We start from the raw sequence: 6,269 nt of genomic DNA, 5'->3' as shown, positions 1-6,269 counted from the left end.
AAAAAATAATAATAATTCGAAAAATTTTGACCCAAAAAATGGGGCGTGCGCGCGCAGCACCCGTTAGAGCCGTTTTGGGAGAAAACAACTCCAATTGTTTTTACTTTCTACTCAATTTATTAATACAATTTTTATACAATTTATTAATATGTGTTACATATGTTACTTAATATTTATATGTGTGTATTAATTAACATATATATTAACTAGTTAGCTTATAAACTAACATATTATTTAGTTAATTAATATATATTAAGTAAACAAGTCGAACTTGAACACACATTTCATAGATTGTCTAGTTCGAGATCAACTATTTAATTAAGCTCAACTCATATTAAAGCTCATACATAATATATATACTAAATATAATTATAACTTATATATATAAAATATATATCTTAGTTTATATGTATTAATTAGTACTATATATAGTATATAAGGTCAAGGATTGATTGGATGATTCTATCGATCCTAGAATCCTATCATGATCGATCGAACTAGTACTTATGATCAATCATACGTTAGATTGAACATTCATTGTGTTAAGTTTGATTGATCGAGCTTTATCACGATCGATCAGACTGATGCAATAAGATCGATCAGATGGTCTATTGATCATATTATTCTATCATGATCGATCATACTAGATCGAACATTCACTGTGTCAAGTTTGATTGATCGAATTCTATCACGATCGATTGGATGGACTATCGATCACATTATTCTATCATGATCGATCAGACTACTACATTAGGATTGATCGGACGTTCGATCGAACCTTCTATGTGTCAAATTTGATTGATCGAACATCTATATCACAATAGATCGGTCAGATTAATGCACTAAGATCGATTGGATGTTCGATAGATCAGAGTAATACACTTGGATTGATCAAATCTTCTGTCAATCCTACAATCTTGTCATGATTGATTAGACTAGTACTTATGATCAATCGCACGTTAGATCAAACATTCACTGTGTCAAGTTTGAACATTCGAACTCTATCACGATTAATCGAACTAATGCACCAGGATCTATCGAATGGTCTATCGATCATATTATTCTATCGTGATCAATCAAACTACTACACTAGGATCGATCAAACGTTTGATCGAACTCTATCATGATTAATTGGACTAATGTAATAGGTTTGATTGGATGTTTGATTGATTTGAGTAATACACTTGGATCGATCAAATCTTTTATCAATCTTATGATCATATCATGATCGATCGAACTAGTACTTAAGATTAATGACATGTTAGATCGAACATTCATTGCGTCAAGTTTGATTGATCAAACATTCACATCACAACAGATCGAACCAATGCACTAGGATGATTTAGATATTCAATCAAACCTTCAATTGTGTCAAGTTTGATTGATCATTTCATTGTTTCAAGATCAATTTGACTAATGCAATATGACCGATCAATTAATCTTATCATGATTGATCGGACTAGAGCTCGAGCTGATCCGAGTTACTCGACAAGCTTAACTCAACAAGAGCTTGTGCTACGTTATTAAATTTTTCAATGTGTGATCACGGAGTTCAAGCCTGAGTTTGTGAATAACCTCTATACATTTATTAATAACTAACACACACACACACACACACACACACAATAAGCATATAGATCGAGCCGAGCTTGAACAAACATTTAATAGATCGGCTCAAGTTCAAGATTGACAACCCTAAATACAACTTATGTAGTGTTATATATATATATATATATACTAAATATAATTTTTAAAAACGACTCAAATTAGAGCCCTTTTAACAAAACAACTCCAATTTGAGCCGTTTTTTGTTAAAACGGCTCCAATTGTTTTAACAAAACAGGTCAAAATTGAACAATTTTTGTTAAAACGACTTCAAATTGAGTCCTTTTTAAAATGGCTCCAATTGAAGCCTTTTTAACAAAACGGCTCTAATTTGAGCATTTTTTATTAAAACGGCTCCAAATGGAGCCATTTTTAAAACTGTTCGATTTTGAGCCATTTTAAAATGTGGCCCCAATTTGGAGCCATTTTTGTAAAACGGCTCCAACAAAAATAGCTCAGATCCTCCCCCCCCCCCCCCCCCCCCCCCTTTTTTTTTGCTGTGTAGTGGCACTGAAGAAAGGAGTTCAATCTCAAGCAATCATTGAGAGAGAAGAAGAAGCTTTCTGCAAAAGTTGTGTTGGGCCATTTATCTTAAGAGAAAATTTATGTAAATCCCTGGGTAAACGCACGATTTAAAATCATTTTCTCACTTTCTAATTTTGAAATTTAAATGCCTGGGTTTACGATTATTCTAAATAGATTCCTTCGTTAATTTACCATATAAGTTTACTGTAGACCGTTAATGCCACGTCAGCATATTTGCTTAAAATAATATTGTTGTTATTTTAATAAAATTAAAATCTAAAAAATAAATTTGAAAAATAAAACCTAAAAAAAAATGTAAAAAAAAAATCTTCAACCTCTTCGTCATGGCCTCTAACAGCACCGAAACCTTCATCAACACCGACTGGTTCCAGCACTATGCGGGTTGTGAGCATTTCCTCTCCAACAGCCTCAGAATCATCGGGACCGCTTTTGACAACGATGACGAGAACGATATCAAAGGTTTTTGGTACAGAAACGGTTAGTGGCCATCAACCTCGGAAAGTACGGCGAGGATACCAAAGGTTGTTTTCCTGCTGGAAATCCAGCCTCTTCGTCTTATTCTTCTACCTAGCCTTCTTCAACCACCAGGTCTAGCAAAGATTTTCTTCGACCTTCCTAAACCTTCTTCATCTCCCTTAGTTTCCAATTTTTGTTTACTTCTACAAAGTGAACTATGGCTTTGTGAATGCAGTGTAGGTTTTTCCCTGTGGATTTTAAGAGTTATTTAATTTCAAAACCATCAAACCCATCAATTTTCATCTCTACAGAGAAACAAGAATAAGAAGAAAAAGAAGACGACCCAGAAGAAGAACAAGCACATAGAACTCGTTCCCTAAGCTGGTCTTCTCAGGATATGAGTTTTCTTGAGTTTTATGGGTTGCAAGCCTTGCGGGAACTACCCGAATGCGTGAGAAAGCCTTCCAAACTCTTTGACTTCACCCACTCTCAGTTCACCTAACGTGCTTTAATTCATAATCTACCGTGTTTTTGGCGTTGTTGCCGGGGATTTCTGTAATACCCTGTATTTTTTTTTTTTTATTTACTAAGGAACATTTACCTTTATTGTTTTAGTTTAATTATAGTTCAATAAAGGTTTAAATTGACCTTAAACTTCAAAATCACGAAAATGTGGTCAAACGAACTCCGTTTTGGTCGATTCAAAATCCAGAACACTCTTCTCAAAATTCTATAGCTACCTCCAAATTTCATAATTTTTAAATTTCGTTAAGGATACGAAAACACCCGCGAAAAATAGTCCCTCTAATTAGGTCGAAAATTAGCATTAATAATTGATGGGTACATCTTTTTAACTCGGCACAGCCCATTTGCTATTTTGTCCACAAACCCAGTCCATATGGCAGCCCAATCCAAGTAGAACCAGCCCACATGTTTTAAAAAGGGACTAGTTTTTTTACTTAAGAAAAATGTTATAGTTCACGTGGGTAGTTAAAACCCATGTTCAGGTTTGTTTTCATTTCTTTTCCACAAGTCCAGCATTTTTTTTTAGCTTGCATTATTACATATTTTTGTGCTCAGCCCAGTCCATGATTTCCAGCATGTGCATAAGCCCAACCCAGTTCAATCAACAGAGAAACCATCGAAAGGAAATTTAGTTAGGAAATTAGTTCCTAAGTTAGAAGCTAACTATCAGTTGGTTGAGGATAGATGTCCAGGTGCTGTGTTCCTCCTCATCACGTACGTCACCCACATGACTCACCAAACTTGCTGCCCAAGTTCAATTCCCACAAGTTCAATTCCTATCCAATGGATTGAATTAAGCTCAAGAGATCTTGACCACTCAATTTAGTATAAAAGGGAAGGAGTAACCCCTTCATTTCACGCCAACTTCTTCTTCTTCTCTTGATTTTATTCTGTTTTTGCAGCAACTTCCCCTCCCTTTTCTGGTTTATGACTCACGTAGAACAGCAAGAGAAGTTCCTTTTCTTCTCTTCGTTGTTTTTTTTGTTTTCTGCAGAAACTTGTCTCTCAAGTTCTCTTCTCTCTCGGTCTTCATTTCAGAAAATCTCTCCCTTTTCCTTCTTTATTTTCTGTATAATTGCAGCAACCAATAGATGCTGAAAAACCAGCAGCACTTCTCTTCTTTACTTCACAAAAACAGCAGGTAAAACTCTCTGTTTTTCTCCCGAAAAACAGCAACCTCTTCCCTTTGAAAAGCCACAGAAAACTCTCCCTCTTCTGCAGAAAAATAGTGCAGCAAAAGCTCTCTCTCTTCTCCTTGTTTCTCTCTCACTTTCAGCAGCACTTTCTCTGGTTTTATGTAGATTATTATTGCTGTATATTGCAGCAAACAAAACCCACAATCCATTTCTTTCTCTGTTTCTGATTTTATCAGACTAGTGGAAGAAGAACACCCACTCTTCCATGTTTTGGACAGCAGCTAAGGTGCAACAAAACTCCCCTTGTTCCCTCTCTTAAACAGCAGTGAAACAAGAGCAAAAACTCTCTCTTTTCTTCCTCAGTTTGCAGAAAAATCAGCAAGAAGAAAAGCCCTTCTTTGCTCTCACTCTTCTCAGCCTGTAACAGAAAAGAAGAGCAGAAACTCTCCCTTAATTTTCTATCTCTGTTTCTCTCATAAACAGCAAATAACCCTCCCCACTGCACAGAAAAAGAAAAGCAACAAAGCTGCAGAAAACACTCCATATTTACCTTCCTACTAGCAGCCTGGAGACAAAAAGAAAGAACCCTCTCATTTTACTTTATTTCACGTCCAGCAAAGCAGCAAACTCTCTCTCTCTGTTTTTAATCCAGCTCTCTTCTCTGTTTCCACTTGGTCCAGCAGCAAGCAAGTTTTCCTTTGACACCGTGGAGAAGGTAGCAAAAATACTGCTAAGAAAATATCAAGTAAGGGAAACACTACCTCAAAACCCCGGCAAAGTTTTAATAAAACTTTTTCAAAAGAAAAAGTCGGAGATTTTCTAAACTCTTTCAACTCTTTAATATTACTTGTTTTTTTATATTACCATTATAAATATGCTCTTGTTATATGATGTGATTGAAATCTCATGTGATCATATTTGGTTTATATTTGATACATGTACACCATATGAGTAAAGATGATGATATCATAGTATGTGTTACATGTGCACCATATGAGCAAAGGTTGATGATATCATAGTATATGTGTTATATGTGCACCATATGAGCGAAGGTTAATGATTTCATAGTACATGTTTTATATGCACACAGTTTTACCCCCGCGGTACCATGTCATAGACGATCCGGATCATATATGTGTTACGTGTTATATGCTATGTGTTATGTGGGTAGCATGGCAACCACACGGAAGGACTAAAGTGTGGGCTACCGGCCGGGGAGGCCTTCACCTAGGGAAGTTCCCAACCCGGTACGGCTCTCCCCTGTGACGACAGGATGGGCTCATAGTCGTCTTTCGGGACGAGCCAAACGTGCGCCGCTCATGGTTAATTAGCGGATATTGGACCAAGGGAGGTTAAAACTTACACGTAGCATAAATGATTCATGCACCATTCTACATTTGATATAATTGTATGTCATTTAACTATTTCTTTATTTGCTAAATTATTTGAATTCTATTTAGAATTCTTGAAAAGAAAATTACACTTTTGTTATTGTGTTTTCCTTACTGAGTTGTCAAACTCACCCCTTTTTCCCTCAAAATCTTTTCAGATGACACTGTAGACCGGAGTATTTCTTTATGGATGGCATAGACCCCGCCCTAAGAGCAATAGATCGATAAAGACCGTTCTAACTTTTGTATTGTACATATTTATTTTGAATTCCTAGAAAAATGATGTAATAATTAAAGAACTACTATGTATATATTCTTATAATGAAATATAACCATGTGCTATTCCTGGGAACTGTGTATATGTTTTAAATTATAGGAATGTTTTATAGCTCAAGTTCGCGTTCCCCTATATCCCAAATCGGGGGTGTGACAATTTTGGCATTGATAAAGGGCAACAATGCCAAAAACTTGTCGATAACTTAAGTGTGCAATCCCAAGTGCAATTTGTCACGAAGTAGTAAATTCTCAGGAATCCAAACGTTGAACCACAGGAATTTGGGAAATAAAGAACACTAACAAAATTAGATTAGGAAAAATATGCGACAATTGA

The sequence above is a fragment of the Alnus glutinosa genome, chromosome 10 (assembly GCF_958979055.1).
Source record: "Alnus glutinosa chromosome 10, dhAlnGlut1.1, whole genome shotgun sequence".
Taxonomy (NCBI): domain Eukaryota; kingdom Viridiplantae; phylum Streptophyta; class Magnoliopsida; order Fagales; family Betulaceae; genus Alnus; species Alnus glutinosa.
The sequence above is the reverse complement of the archived record's forward strand: the minus strand, read 5'-3'. Positions refer to the sequence as shown.